Source organism: Carica papaya, chromosome 8 (genome assembly GCF_054855325.1).
Source record: "Carica papaya isolate Zhongbai chromosome 8, ASM5485532v1, whole genome shotgun sequence".
In the NCBI taxonomy this organism is placed as follows: Eukaryota; Viridiplantae; Streptophyta; class Magnoliopsida; order Brassicales; family Caricaceae; genus Carica; species Carica papaya.
Genome location: NC_142316.1, coordinates 17,403,185 through 17,417,421, shown reverse-complemented (window position 1 = coordinate 17,417,421; position 14,237 = coordinate 17,403,185). Strand labels below are relative to the sequence as shown.

General features: G+C 46.5%; 5 non-coding genes and 24 pseudogenes across 5 annotated transcripts; 11 read left to right on the top strand and 18 right to left on the bottom strand.

Annotated features, from left to right (window-relative positions):
• Positions 1–139: 139 nt before the first annotated feature.
• Positions 140–257, bottom strand: LOC148245537 (5S ribosomal RNA; annotated as a pseudogene).
• A 561-nt stretch (positions 258–818) lies between these two features.
• Positions 819–937, bottom strand: LOC148245536 (5S ribosomal RNA; annotated as a pseudogene).
• A 205-nt stretch (positions 938–1,142) lies between these two features.
• On the bottom strand, positions 1,143–1,260 carry LOC148245535 (5S ribosomal RNA; annotated as a pseudogene).
• A 561-nt stretch (positions 1,261–1,821) lies between these two features.
• Positions 1,822–1,940, bottom strand: LOC148245534 (5S ribosomal RNA; annotated as a pseudogene).
• A 561-nt stretch (positions 1,941–2,501) lies between these two features.
• LOC148245533 (5S ribosomal RNA) lies at positions 2,502–2,620 on the bottom strand (annotated as a pseudogene).
• A 562-nt stretch (positions 2,621–3,182) lies between these two features.
• Positions 3,183–3,301, bottom strand: LOC148245532 (5S ribosomal RNA). Its single transcript, XR_015815337.1, has one exon. It is a non-coding gene; the product is annotated as a 5S ribosomal RNA (ribosomal RNA).
• Positions 3,302–3,510: 209 nt separating this feature from the next.
• On the bottom strand, positions 3,511–3,629 carry LOC148245531 (5S ribosomal RNA; annotated as a pseudogene).
• A 111-nt stretch (positions 3,630–3,740) lies between these two features.
• LOC148245530 (5S ribosomal RNA) lies at positions 3,741–3,859 on the bottom strand (annotated as a pseudogene).
• Positions 3,860–4,064: 205 nt separating this feature from the next.
• LOC148245529 (5S ribosomal RNA) lies at positions 4,065–4,182 on the bottom strand (annotated as a pseudogene).
• A 206-nt stretch (positions 4,183–4,388) lies between these two features.
• Positions 4,389–4,507, bottom strand: LOC148245528 (5S ribosomal RNA; annotated as a pseudogene).
• Positions 4,508–4,713: 206 nt separating this feature from the next.
• LOC148245527 (5S ribosomal RNA) lies at positions 4,714–4,832 on the bottom strand (annotated as a pseudogene).
• A 563-nt stretch (positions 4,833–5,395) lies between these two features.
• Positions 5,396–5,514, bottom strand: LOC148245526 (5S ribosomal RNA; annotated as a pseudogene).
• Positions 5,515–5,722: 208 nt separating this feature from the next.
• On the bottom strand, positions 5,723–5,841 carry LOC148245525 (5S ribosomal RNA; annotated as a pseudogene).
• A 561-nt stretch (positions 5,842–6,402) lies between these two features.
• On the bottom strand, positions 6,403–6,521 carry LOC148245524 (5S ribosomal RNA; annotated as a pseudogene).
• A 205-nt stretch (positions 6,522–6,726) lies between these two features.
• Positions 6,727–6,845, bottom strand: LOC148245523 (5S ribosomal RNA; annotated as a pseudogene).
• Positions 6,846–7,407: 562 nt separating this feature from the next.
• On the bottom strand, positions 7,408–7,526 carry LOC148245522 (5S ribosomal RNA; annotated as a pseudogene).
• Positions 7,527–7,735: 209 nt separating this feature from the next.
• On the bottom strand, positions 7,736–7,854 carry LOC148245521 (5S ribosomal RNA; annotated as a pseudogene).
• Positions 7,855–8,385: 531 nt separating this feature from the next.
• On the bottom strand, positions 8,386–8,504 carry LOC148245520 (5S ribosomal RNA; annotated as a pseudogene).
• An 859-nt stretch (positions 8,505–9,363) lies between these two features.
• Positions 9,364–9,482, top strand: LOC148245519 (5S ribosomal RNA). The gene has a single exon (XR_015815483.1). It is a non-coding gene; the product is annotated as a 5S ribosomal RNA (ribosomal RNA).
• A 563-nt stretch (positions 9,483–10,045) lies between these two features.
• On the top strand, positions 10,046–10,164 carry LOC148245518 (5S ribosomal RNA). The gene has a single exon (XR_015814902.1). It is a non-coding gene; the product is annotated as a 5S ribosomal RNA (ribosomal RNA).
• A 205-nt stretch (positions 10,165–10,369) lies between these two features.
• LOC148245517 (5S ribosomal RNA) lies at positions 10,370–10,488 on the top strand. Its single transcript, XR_015815905.1, has one exon. It is a non-coding gene; the product is annotated as a 5S ribosomal RNA (ribosomal RNA).
• Positions 10,489–11,048: 560 nt separating this feature from the next.
• LOC148245516 (5S ribosomal RNA) lies at positions 11,049–11,165 on the top strand (annotated as a pseudogene).
• Positions 11,166–11,371: 206 nt separating this feature from the next.
• Positions 11,372–11,490, top strand: LOC148245515 (5S ribosomal RNA; annotated as a pseudogene).
• Positions 11,491–11,697: 207 nt separating this feature from the next.
• Positions 11,698–11,816, top strand: LOC148245514 (5S ribosomal RNA; annotated as a pseudogene).
• A 561-nt stretch (positions 11,817–12,377) lies between these two features.
• Positions 12,378–12,496, top strand: LOC148245513 (5S ribosomal RNA). The gene has a single exon (XR_015815830.1). It is a non-coding gene; the product is annotated as a 5S ribosomal RNA (ribosomal RNA).
• Positions 12,497–12,701: 205 nt separating this feature from the next.
• On the top strand, positions 12,702–12,820 carry LOC148245512 (5S ribosomal RNA; annotated as a pseudogene).
• A 557-nt stretch (positions 12,821–13,377) lies between these two features.
• Positions 13,378–13,495, top strand: LOC148245511 (5S ribosomal RNA; annotated as a pseudogene).
• A 204-nt stretch (positions 13,496–13,699) lies between these two features.
• LOC148245510 (5S ribosomal RNA) lies at positions 13,700–13,818 on the top strand (annotated as a pseudogene).
• Positions 13,819–14,026: 208 nt separating this feature from the next.
• LOC148245509 (5S ribosomal RNA) lies at positions 14,027–14,145 on the top strand (annotated as a pseudogene).
• Positions 14,146–14,237: the final 92 nt, after the last annotated feature.

Sequence of the window (14,237 nt, the reverse complement as noted above, 5' to 3'; positions counted from 1 at the left end):
TTTTGCGTTCACATTGTACCTCTCATTCTCGTTCTAATATCGATTAAAATACCCATGATTCTTGACTCACATTTGCGTATAAACCAGCGGACCATAGTTCCAGTCGCACGTAATGTCGAACGACCTATCTGAAAAAATATTGTTGCGATACGAGGACTTCTCAAGAGGTCACCCATCCGAGTACTACTCTCGCCCAAACACACTTAACTGCAGAGTTATGATGGGATCCAGTGCATTAGTGCTGGTATGATGCCACTTGTTTAATTTTGCGCTTCAAATACATACACTCCTAATTTTTTCTACCTCCTCCCGTCATTTGTTTCCTTGTGCGTGCGCACTGCACCTCCCGTACTCGTTCTAATATCAAGTAAAATGCCACGGCGCCGTGACTCACATTTGCGAATAAACCTGCGGACCATAAATCAAGTCGCGCGTAACGTCGAAAGAATCATCTGCAAAAAGATGGGTGCAACACGAGGACCTCCCAAGAAAATGGGTGAAATATAAGGACTTCACAGGAGGTCACCCATCCGAGTACTTTTCTCGCCCAAGCACCCTTAACTGCGGAGTTCTGATAGAATCCGTTGCATTAGTGCTGGTATGATCCCTCATGTTTCATTCTGCACTGCAAATACATACACTCTTTCTCCTTCCATCCCCCCTCCCGTCATTTGTTTCCTTGCGCGTGCACTCTGCATCTCTCTTTCTCGTTCCAATATCAAGTAATATGACCCGGCACCGTGACTCACCTTTGCAAATGAACCAGCGGTTTATAATTCCATTCGCGCGTAACGTCGAACAACCCATCCCAAAAAAAATAGGTGCAACACGAGGGCTTCCCAAGTCGTCACCCATCCGAGTACTACTCTCGCCCAAGCACACTTAACTACGGAGCTCTGATGGGATCCGGATCTTTAGTGCTGGTATGATCGCACCTATTTAATTTCGCGCTGCAAATACATACACTCCTTCTCCTTTCTTCCCCCTCCCGTCATTTGTTTTTTTGTGCATTCAAACTTCACCTCTCATTCTCGTTCTAATATCGATTAAAATGCCCCTGCTTCTTCACTCACATTTGCGTATAAACCAGCGGACCATAGTTCCAGTCGCGCGTAACGTCGAACGACCCATTTAAAAAAAAATTGTTGCGATACGAGGACTTCCCAAGAGGTCACCCATCCGAGTACTACACTCGCCCAAGCACACTTAACTGCAGAGTTCTGATGGGATCAAGTGCATTAGTGCTGGTATGATGCCACTTGTTTAATTTTGCACTTCAAATACATACACTCCTTCTCTTTTCTTCCTCCTCCCGTCATTTGTTTCCATGTGCGTGCGCACTGCACCTCCCGTACTCGTTTTAATATCAAGTAAAATGCCACGGCACCGTGACTCACATTTGCGAATAAACCTGCGGACCATAAATCAAGTCGCGCGTAACGTCGAAAGAATCATCTATAAAAAGATGGGTTCAACACGAGGACCTACCAAGAAAATGGGTGAAATATAAGGACTTCGCAGGATGTCACCCATCCGAGTACTTTTCTCGCCCAAGTACCCTTAACTGCGGAGTTCTGATAGAATCCGTTGCATTAGTGCTGGTATGATCCATCATGTTTCATTCTGCACTGCAAATACATACACTCTTTCTCCTCCCATCCCCCCTCCCGTCATTTGTTTCCTTGTGCGTTCACGCTGCACCTCTCATTCTCGTTCTAATATCGATTAAAATGCCCATGCTTATTGACTCACATTTGCGTATAAACCAGCGGACCCTAGTTCCAGACGCGCCTAACGTCGAACGACCCGTCTGAAAAAAAATTGGTGCGACACGAGGACTTCCCAGGAGGTCACCCATTCGAGTACTAATCTCGCCCAAGCACACTTAACTACAGAGTTCTAATGAGATCCAGTGCATTAGCGCTGGTATGATGCCACTTGTTTAATTTTGCGCTTCAAATACATACACTCCTTCTCTTTTCTTCCTCCTCCCGTCATTTGTTTCCTTGTGCGTGCGCAATGCACCTCCCGTACTCGTTTTCTAATATCAAGTAAAATGCCACGGCGCCGTGACTCACATTTGCGAATAAACCTGAGGACAATAATTCAAGTCGCGCGTAACGTCGAAAGAATCATCTGCAAAAAAATGGGTGCAACACGAGGACTTCACAAGAAAATGGGTGAAATATAAGAACTTCGCAGGAGGTAACCCATGCTAGTACTACTCTCGCCCAAACACCCTTACCTACGGAGTTCTGAAAGAATCCGTTGCATTAGTGCTGGCATGATCGCACCTGTTTCATTTCTTGCTGAAAATACATACACTCCTTCTCCTTCCTTCCCCCTCCCATCAATTGTTTCCTTGTGTGTTCACACTGCACCTCTCCTTCTCGTTCTAATATCGATTAAAATGCCCCTGCTTCTTGACTCACATTTGCGTATAAACCAGCGGACCCTAGTTCCAGTCACGCGTAACGTCGAACGACCCGTCTGAAAAAAAATATTTGCGACACGAGGACTTCCTAGGAGATCACCAATCCGAGTACTACTCTCGCCAAAGCACACTTAACTGCGGAGTTCTGATGGGATCCGGTGCATTAGTGCTGGTATGATCGCACCCGTTTAATTCCGCACTGCAAATACATAAACTCCTTCTCCTTTCTTCCCCCTCCCGTCATTTGTTTCCTTGTGCGTGCGCACTGCACCTCCCGTGCTCCTTCTAATATAAAGTAAAATGCTAGGGTGCCGTGACTCACATTTGCGAATAAACCTGAGGACCATAATTCAAGTCGCGCGTATCGTCGAAAGAATCATCTGCAAAAAAATGGGTGGAACACGAGGACTTCCAAAGAAAATGGGTGAAATATAAAGACTTCGCATGAGGTCACCCATCCTAGTGCTACTCTCGCCCAAGCACCCTTAACTTGCGGAGTTCTGATAGAATCCGTTGCATTGGTGCTGGTATGATTGCTCATGTTTCATTCTGCGCAGCAAATACATACACGTTTTCTCCCTCCATCCCCCCTCCCGTCATTTGTTTCCTTGTGCGTGCACTCTGCATCTCTCCTTCTCGTTCTAATATCGATTAAAATGCCCCTGCTTCTTGACTCACATTTGCGTATAAACCAGTGGACCCTAGTTCCAGTCGCGCGTAACGTCGAACAACCCGTCTGAAAAAAAAATTAGTGCGACACGAGGACTTCCCAAGAGGTCACCCATCCGAGTACTACTCTCGCCCATGAACACTTAACTGCGGAGTTCTGATGGGATCCGGTGCATTAGTGCTGGTATGATCGCACCTGTTTAATTTTGCGCTGCAAATACATAAACTCCTTCTCCTTTCTTCCCCCTCCCGTCATTTGTTTCCTTGTGCGTGCACACTGCACCTCTCGTTCTCGTTCAAATATCAAGTAAAATGCCACGACACTGTGACTCACATTTGCGAATAAATCTGCGGACCATAATAAAAGTAGCGCGTAACGTCGTACGGCACATCTGAAAAAAAGAAAACGGGTGCAACACGAGAACTTCCCACGAGGTAACCCATCATTGTACTACTCTCGCCCAAGCACACTTAACTGCGGAGTTCTGATGGGATCCGGGGCTTTAGTGCTGGTAAGATCGCACCTCTTTAATTTCGCGCCGAAAATACAAACACTCCTCCTTTCTTCCCCCTCCCGTCATTTGTTTCCTTGTGCGTTCAAACTTCACCTCTCATTCTCGACCCGTCTGAAAAAAAATTGGTGCGACACAAGAACTTCCCAAGTGGTCATCCATCCGAGTACTACTCTCGCCCAAGCACACTTAACTGCGGAGTTCTTATGGGATCTGGTGCATTAGTGCTGGTATGATGCCACTTGTTTAATTTTGCGCTTCAAATACATACACTCCTTCTCTTTTCTTCCTCTTCCCGTCATTTGTTTCCTTGTTCGTGCGCACTGCACCTCCCGTACTCGTTCTAATATCGATTAAAATGCCCCTAATTCTTGACTCACATTTGCGTATAAACCAGTGGACCCTCGATCCAGTCGCGCGTAACATCGAATGACCCATCTGAAAAAAAATTGTTGCGATACGAGGACTTCCCAAGAGGTCACCCATCCGAGTACTACTCTCGCCCAAGCACACTTAACTGCAGAGTTCTGATGGGATCCAGTGCATTAGTGCTGGTATGATGCCACTTGTTTAATTTTGCGCTTCAAATACATACACTCCTTCTCTTTTCTTCCTCTTCCCGTCATTTGTTTCCTTGTTCGTGCGCACTGCACCTCCCGTACTCGTTCTAATATCAAGTAATATGCCCCGGCACCGTGACTCACCTTTGCAAATGAACCAGCGGTTTATAATTCCATTCGCGCGTAACATTGAACAACCCATCCGAAAAAAAATAGGTGCAACACGAGGGCTTCCCAAGTGGTCACCCATCTGAGTACGACTCTCGCCCAAGCACACTTAACTGCGGAGTTATGATGGGATCCGGGGCTTTAATGCTGGTATGATCGCACCTGTTTAATTTTGCGCTGCAAATAAATACACTCCTTCTCTTTTCTTCCCCCTCCCGTCAATTGTTTCCTTGTGCATTCACACTGCACCTCTCATTCTCGTTTTAATATCGATTACAATGCCCCTGCTTCTTGACTCACATTTGCATATAAACCAACGGACCCTAGTTCCAGTCGCGCGTAACGTCGAACGACCCGTCTGAAAAAAAAATTGTTGCGACACGAGGACTTCCCAGGAGGTCACCTATCCGAGTACTACTCTCGCCCAAGCACACATAACTCTGGAGTTCTGATGGGATCCGGTGCATTAGTGGTGGTATGATCGCACCCGTTCAACTTCGCACTGCAAATACATAAACTCCTTCCCCTCTCTTCCCCCTCCCGCCATTTGTTACCTTGTGCGTGCGCACTGCACCTTCCGTGCTCGTTCTAATATCAAGTAAATTGCTATGGTGCCGTGACTCACATTTGCGAATAAACCTGAGGACCGTAATTCAAGTCGTGCGTATCGTCGAAAGAATCATCTGCAAAAAAATGGGTGCAACACGAGGACTTCCTAAGAAAATGGGTGAAATATAAGGACTTCTTAGGAGGTCACCCATCCTAGTGCTACTCTCGCCCAAGCACCCTTAACTTGCGGAGTTCTGATAGAATCCGTTGCATTGGTGCTGGTATGATTGCTCATGTTTCATTCTGCGCTGCAAATACATACACTTTTTCTCCCTCCATCCCCCCTCCCATCATTTGTTTCCTTGCGCGTGCACTCTGCATCTCTCATTCTCGTTCTAATATTGATTAAAATGCCCCTGCTTCTTGACTCACATTTGCGTATAAACCAGTGGACCTTAGTTCCAGTCGCGCGTAACGTCGAACGACCCGTCTGAAAAAAAAAATTAGTGCAACAAGAGGACTTCCCCGGAGGTCACCTATCCGAGTACTACTCTCGCCTAAGCACACTTAACTGCGGAGTTCTGATGGGATCCGGTGCATTAGTGCTGGTATGATCGCAACTGTTTAATTTCGCGCTGCAAATACATAAACTCCTTCTCATTTCTTCCCCCTCCCGTCATTTGTTTCCTTGTGCGTGCGCACTGCACCTCTCGTTCTTGTTCAAATATCAAGTAAAATGCCACGGCGCCGTGACTCACATTTGCGAATAAAGCTGCGGACCATAATTAAAGTCCCGCGTAACGTCAAACGGCACATCTGAAAAAAAAAAATGGGTGTAACACGAGAACTTCCCAGGAGGTAACCCATCATTGTACTACTTTCGCCAAAGCACACTTAACTGCGGAGTTCTGATGGGATCTGGTGCATTTGTGCTGGTATGATCGCACCCGTTTAATTCCGCGCTGCAAATACATAAACTCCTTCTCCTTTCTTCCCCCTCCCGTCATTTGTTTCCTTGTGCGTGCGCACTGCACTTTCCGTGCTCGTTCTAATATCAAGTAAAATGCTACGGTGCCGTGACTAACATTTGCGAATAAACCTGCGGACCATAAATCAAGTCGCGCGTAACGTCGAAAGAATCATCTGCAAAAAGATTGGTGCAACACGAGGACCTCCCAAGAAAATGGGTGAAATATAAGGACTTCGCAGGAGGTCACCCAACCGAGTACTTTTCTCGCCCAAGCACCCTTAACTACGAAGTTCTGATAGAATCCGTTGCATTAGTGCTGGTATGATCCCTCATGTTTCATTCTGCATTGCAAATACATACACTCTTTCTCCTCCCATCCCCCCTCCCGTCATTTATTTCCTTGTGCGTGCACTCTGCATCTCTTTTTCTCGTTCTAATATCAATTAAAATGCCCCTGATTCTTGACTCACATTTGCGTATAAACCAGTGGACCCTCGTTCCAGTCGCGCGTAACGTCGAAGGACCCGTTTAAAAAAAAAATTAGTGCGACATGAGGACTTCCCAGGAGGTCACCCATCCGAGTACTACTCTCGCCCAAGCACACTAAACTGCAGAGTTCTGATGGGATCCGATGCATTAGTGCTGGTATGATCGCACCTGTTTCATTTCGTGCTGAAAATACATACACTCCTTCTCCTTCCCTCCCCCTCCCCTCAATTGTTTCCTTGTGCGTTCACACTGCACCTCTCCTTCTCGTTCTAATATCGATTAAAATGCCCCTGCTTCTTGACTCACAATTGCGTATAAACCAGCGGACCCCAGTTCCAGTCGCGCGTAACGTCGAACGACCCTTCTGAAAAAAAATTGGTGCGACACAAGGACTTCCCAGGAAGTCACCCATCCGAGTACTACTCTCGTCCAAGCACACTTAATTGCGGAGTTCTGATGGGATCCGGTGCATTAGTGCTGGTATGATCGCACCCCTTTAATTCCACGCTGCAAATACATAAACTCCTTCTCCTCTCTTCCCCCTCCCGTCATTTGTTTCCTTGTGCGTGCGCACTGCACCTCCCGTGCTCGTTCTAATATCAAGTAAAATGATACGGTGCCGTGACTCACATTTGCAAATAAACTTGAGGACCATAATTCAAGTCGCGCGTATCGTCGAAAGAATTATCTGCAAAAAAATGGGTGCAACACGACGACTTCCTGAGAAAATGGGTGAAATATAAGGACTTCGCATGAGGTCACCCATCCTAGTGCTACTCTTGCCCAAGCACCCTTAACTTGTGGAGTTCTGATAGAATCCGTTGCATTGGTGCTGGTATGATTGCTCATGTTTCATTCTGCGCTGCAAATACATACACATTTTCTCCCTCCATCCCCCCTCCCGTCATTTGTTTCCTTGTGCGTGCACTCTGCATCTCTCCTTCTCGTTCTAATAACGATTAAAATGCCCCTGCTTCTTGACTCACATTTGCGTATAAACCAGTGGACCCTAGTTCCAGTCGCGCGCAACGTCGAACGACCCGTCTAAAAAAAAAATTAGTGCGACACAATGACTTCCCAGGAGGTCACCCATCCGAGTACTACTCTCGCCCAAGCACACTTAACTGCGGAGTTCTGATGTGATCCGATGCATTAGTGCTGGTATGATCGCACCTATTTAATTTTGCGCTGCAAATACATAAATTCCATCCCCTTTCTTCCCCCACCCGTCATTTGTTTCCTTGTGCGTGCGCACTGTACCTCTCTTTCTCGTTCAAATATCAAGTAAAATGCCACGGTGCCGTGACTCACATTTGCGAATAAATCTGCGGACCATAATTAAAGTCGCGCGTAACGTCGAACGACACATCTGAAAAAAAGAAAATGGGAGCAACACGAGAACTTCCCAGGAGGTAACCCATCATTGTACTACTTTCCCCAAAGCACACATAACTGCGGAGTTCTGATGGGATCCGGTGCATTTGTGCTGGTGTGACCGCACATGTGTAATTTCGTGCTGAAAATACATACACTCCTTCTTCCCTCCCCCCCTCCCATCATTTGTTTCCTTGTGGGTTCACATTGCACCTCTCCTTCTCGTTCTAATATCGATTAAAATGCCCCTGATTCTTGACTCACATTTGCGTATAAACCAGCGGACCATAGTTCCAGTCGCGCGTAACATCGAACGACCCATCTGAAAAAAAATTGTTGTGATACAAGGACTTCCCAAGAGATCACCCATCCGAGTACTACTCTCGCCCAAGCACACTTAACTGCAGAGTTATGATGGGATCCAGTGCATTAGTGCTGGTATGATGCCACTTGTTTAATTTTTTGCTTCAAATACATACACTCTTTCTCTTTTCTTCCTCATCCCGTCATTTGTTTCCTTGTGCGTGCGCACTGCACCTCCTGTACTCATTCTAATATCAAGTAAAATGCCACGGCGCCGTGACTCACATTTGCGAATAAACCTGCGGACCATAAATCAAGTCGCGCGTAACGTCGAAAGAATCATATGAAAAAAAAAAATGGCTGCAACACGAGAACTTCCCATGAGGTAACCCATCATTGTACTACTTTCGCCACAGCACACTTAACTGCGGAGTTCTGATGGGATCCGGTGCATTTGTGCTGGTGTGACCGCACCTGTTTAATTTCGTGCTGAAAATACATACACTCCTTCTTCCCTCCCTCCCACCCATCATTTGTTTCCTTGTGCGTTCACACTGCAACTCTCCTTCTCGTTCTAATATCGATTAAAATGCCCCTGATTCTTTACTCACATTTGCGTATAAACCAGCGGACCATAGTTCCAGTCGCGCGTAACGTTGAACGACCCATCTGAACAAAAATTGTTGCGATACGAGGACTTCCAAAGAGGTCACCCATCCGAGTACTACTCTCGACCAAGCACAGTTAACTGCAGATTTCTGATGGGATCCAGTGCATTAGTGCTGGTATGATGCCACTTGTTTAATTTTGTGCTTCAAATACATACACTCCTTCTCTTTTCTTCCTCATCCCGTCATTTGTTTCCTTGTGCGTGCGCACTGCACCTCCTGTACTCGTTCTAATATCAAGTAAAATGCCACGGCGCCGTGACTCACATTTGCGAATAAACCTGCGGACCATAAATCAGCACGAAATGAAACAGGTGCAATCATACCAGCACTAATGCAACGGATTCTATCAGAACTCCGTAGGTAAGGGTGCTTGGGCGAGAGTAGTACTAGCATGGGTTACCTCCTGCGAAGTCCTTATATTTCACCCATTTTCTTGTGAAATCCTCGTGTCGCACCAATTTTTTTTTCAGACAGGTCGTTCGACGTTACGCGCGTCTGGAACTAGGGTCCCCTAGTTTATACGCAAATGTGAGTCAAGAAGCAGGGGCATTTTAATCGATATTAGAACGAGAATGAGAAGTGAAGTGTGAACGCACAAGGAAACAAATTACGGGAGGGGGAAGAAAGGAGAAGGAGTGTATGTATTTGCAGCGCGGAATTAAAAGGGTGCGATCATACCAGCACTAATGCACCGGATCCCATCAGAACTCCGCAGTTAAGTGTGCTTGGGCGAGAGTAGTACTCGGGTGGGTGACCTCCTGGGAAGTCTTTGTGTCGCACAAATTTATTTTCAGACGGGTCGTTCGACGTTACGCGCGACTTGAACTAGGGTCCGCTGGTTTATACGCAAATGTGAATCAAGAAGCATAGGCATTTTAATCGATATTAGAACGAGAAGGAGAGGTGCAGTGTGAACGCACAAGGAAACAATTGATGGGAGGGGGAGGGAAGGAGAAGGAGTATATGTATTTTCAGCACGAAATGAAACAGGTGCGATCATACCAGCACTAATGCAACGGATTCTATCAGAACTCCGTAGGTAAGGGTGCTTGGACGAGAGTAGTACTAGCATGGGTTACCTCCTGCGAAGTCCTTATATTTCACCAATTTTCTTGTGAAGTCCTCGTGTTGCACCCATTTTTTTTTTTTCAGATGTGCCGTTCGACGTTACGCGCGACTTTAATTATGGTCCGCAGATTTATTCGCAAATGGGAGTCACGGCGCCGTGGCATTTTACTTGATATTTGAACGAGAACGAGAGGTGCAGTGCGCACGCACAAAAAAACAAATGACGGGAGGGGGAAGAAAGGGGAATGAGTTTATGTATTTGTAGCGCAAAATTAAACAGTTGCGATCATACCAGCACTAATGCACCGGATCCCATCAGAACTCCGCAGTGAAGTGTGCTTGGGCGAGATTAGTACTCGGATGGGTGACCTCCTGGGAAGTCCTCGTGTCGCACCAATTCTTTTTCAGACGGGTCGTTCGACGTTACGCGCGTCTGGAACTAGGGTCCGCTGGTTTATACGCAAATGTGAGTCAAGAAGCAGGGGCATTTTAATCGATATTAGAACGAGAATGAGAGGTGAAGTGTGAACGCACAAAGAAACAAATGACGGGAGGGGGAAGAAAGGAGAAGGAGTGTATGTATTTGCAGCGCGAAATTAAACAGGTGCGATCATACTAGCACTAAAGCTCCGGATCCCATCAGAACTCCGCAGTTAAGTGTGCTTGGGCGAGAGTAGTACTCGGATGGGTGACCACTTGGGAAGCCCTCGTGTTGCACCTATTTTTTTTCGGATGGGTTGTTCGACGTTACGCGCGAATGGAATTATAAACCGCAGGTTCATTTGCAAAGGTGAGTCACGGTGCCGAGACATATTACTTGATATTAGAACGAGAAATAGAGATGCAGAGTGCACGCACAAGGAAACAAATGATGGGAGGGGGGATGGAAGGAGAAAGAGTGTATGTATCTGTAGTGCAGAATGAAACATGAGGGATCATACCAGCACTAATGCAACGGATTCTATCAGAACTCCGCAGTTAAGGGTGTTTGGGCGAGAAAAGTACTCGGATGCGTGACCTCCTGCGAAGTCCTTATATTTCACCCATCTTCTTGGGAGGTCCTCGTGTTGCACCCATCTTTCTGCAGATGATTCTTTCGACGTTACGCGCGACTTGATTTATGGTCCGTAGGTTTATTCGCAAATGTGAGTCACGGCGCCGTGACATTTTACTTGATATTAGAACGAGTACGGGAGGTGCAGTGCGCACGCACAAGGAAACAAATGACGGGAGGAGGAAGAAAAGATTAGGAGTGTATGTATTTAAAGCGCAAAATTAAACAAGTGGCATCATACCAGCACTAATGCACTGGATCCCATCAGAACTCTGCAGTTAAGCGTGCTTGGGCGAGAGTAGTACTCGGATGGGTGACCTGTTGAGAAGTCCTCGTATCACAACAATTTTTTTTCATATAGGTCGTTCGACATTACGCGCGTTCGGAACTATGGTCCGTTGGTTTATACGCAAATGTGAATCAAGAATCAGGGGCATTTTAATCGATATTAGAACGAGAATGAGAGGTGCAATGTGAACGCAAAAGGAAACAAATGATGGGAGGGCGGGAGGGAAGAAGGAGTGTATGTATTTTCAGCACGAAATTAAACAGGTGCGGTCACACCAGCACAAATGCACCGGATCCCATCAGAACTCCGCAGTTAATTGTGCTTTGGCGAAAGTAGTACAATGATGGGTTACCTCCTGGGAAGTTCTCGTGTTGCACCCATTTTTTTTTTCAGTTGTGCCGTTCGACGTTACGCGCGACTCTAATTATGGTCCGCAGATTTATTCGCAAATGTGAGTCACGGCGCCGTGGCTTTTTTCTTGATATTTGAACGAGAATGAGAGGTTCAGTGCGCATGCACAAGGAAACAAATAACGGGAGGGGGAAGAAAGGAGAAGGAGTTTATGTATTTGCAGCGCGAAATTAAACAGGTGCGATCATACCAGCACTAATGCACCGAATCCCGTCAGAACTCCGCAGTTAAGTGTGCTTGGGCGAGAGTAGTACTCGGATGGGTGACCTCCTAGGAAGTCCTCGTGTCGCACTAATTTTTTTTTAGACGGGTCGTTCGACGTTACGCGCGACTGGAACCTGGGTCCACTGGTTTATACGCAAATGTGAATCAAGAAGCAAGGGCATTTTAATCGATATTAGAACGAGAATGAGAGATGCAGAGTGCACGCACAAGGAAACAAATGACGGGAGGGGGGATGGAGGGAGAAAAAGTGTATGTATTTGCAGCGCAGAATGAAACATGAGCAATCATACCAGCACCAATGCAAGGGATTCTATCAGAACTCCGCAAGTTAAGGGTGCTTGGGCGAGAGTAGCACTAGGATGGGTGACCTCCTGCGAAGTCCTTATATTTCACCCATTTTCTTAGGAAGTCCTCGGGTTGCACCCATTTTTTTGCAGATGATTCTTTCGACGATACGCGCGACTGGAACTATGGTCCTCAGGTTTATTCGCAAATGTGAGTCACGGCACCGTAGGATTTTACTTGATATTAGAACGAGCACGGTAGGTGCAGTGCGCACGCACAAGGAAACAAATGACGGCAGGGGGAAAAAAGGAGAAGGAGTTTATGTATTTGCAGCGCGAAATTAAACAGGTGCGATCATACCAGCACTAATACACCGGATCCCATCAGAACTCCGCAGTGAAGTGTGCTTGGGCGAGATTAGTACTCGGATGGGTGACCTCCTGGGAAGTCCTCGTGTCGCACCAATTTTTTTTCAGACAGGTCGTTCGACGTTGCGCGCGTCTGGAACTAGGGTCCGCTGGTTTATACGCAAATGTGAGTCAAGAAGCAGGGGCATTTTAATCGATATTAGAACGAGAATGAGAGGTGAAGTGTGAACGCACAAGGAAACAAATGACGGGAGGGGGAAGAAAGGAGAAGGAGTGTATGTATTTGCAGCGCAAAATTAAACATGTGCGATCATACCAGCACTAAAGCCCCGGATCCCATCAAAACTCCGCAGTTAAGTCTGCTTGGGCGAGAGTAGTACTCGGATGGTTGACCACTTGGGAAGCCCTCGTGTTGTACCTATTTTTTTTCGGATGGGTTGTTCGACGTTACGCGCGAATGGTATAAACCGCTGGTTCATTTGCAGAGGTGAGTCACGGTGTCGGGGCATATTACTTGATATTAGAACGACAAATAGAGATGCAGAGTGCACGCACAAGGAAACAAATGACGGGAGGGGGGATGGAATGAGAAAGAGTGTATGTATTTGCAGTGCAGAATGAAACATGAGGGATCATACCAGCACTAATGCAACGGATTCTATCAGAACTCCGCAGTTAAGGGTTCTTGGGCGAGAAAAGTACTTGGATGGGTGACCTCCTGCGAAGTCCTTATATTTCACCCATTTTCTTGGGAGGTCCTCGTGTTGCACCGATCTTTTTGCAGATGATTCTTTCGACGTTACCGCGACTTGATTTATGGTATGCAGGTTTATTCGCAAATGTGAGTCACGGCGCCGTGGCATTTTACTTGATATTAGAACGAGTACGGGAGGTGCAGTGCGCATGCACAAGGAAACAAATGACGGGAGGAGGATGAAAAGAGAATGAGTGTATGTATTTGAAGCGCAAAATTAAACAAGTGGCATCATACCAGCACTAATGCACTGGATCCCATCAGAACTCTGCAGTTAAGGGTGTTTGGGCGAGAGTAGTACTCGGATGGGTGACCTCTTGGGAAGTCCTCGTATAGCAATAATTTTTTTTCAGATGGGTCGTTCGACGTTACGCGTGACTGGAACTATGGTCCGCTGGTTTATACGCAAATTTGAGTCAAGAATCAGGGGCATTTTAATCGATATTCGAACGAGAATGAGAGGTGCAGTGTGAACGCACAAGGAAACAAATGATGGGAGGGGGGGAGGGAAGAAGGAGTGTATGTATTTTCAGCACGAAATTAAACAGGTGCGGTCACACCAGCACTAATGCACCGGATCCCATCAGAACTCCGCAGTTAAGTGTGCTTTGGCGAAAGTAGTACAATGATGGGTTACCTCCTGGGAAGTTCTCGTGTTGCACCCATTTTTTTTTTTCAGATTTGCCATTCGACGTTACGCACGACTTTAATTATGGTCCGCAGATTTATTCGCAAATGCGAGTCACAGCGCCGTGGCATTTTACTTGATATTTGAACGAGAACGAGAGGTGCAGTGCGTACACACAAGGAAACAAATGACGGGAAGGGGAAGAAAGAAGAAGGAGTTTATGTATTTGCAACGCAAAATTAAACAGGTGCGATCATACCAGCACTAATGCACCGGATCCCATTAGAACTCCGCAGTTAAGTGTGCTTGGGTCCGAGTAGTACTCGGATGGGTGACCTCTTGGGAAGTCCTCGTATCGCAACAATTTTTTTTCAGATGAGTCATTCGACGTTACGAGCGACTGGAACTATGGTCCGCTAGTTTATATGCAAATGTGAGTCAAGAATCAGGGGCATT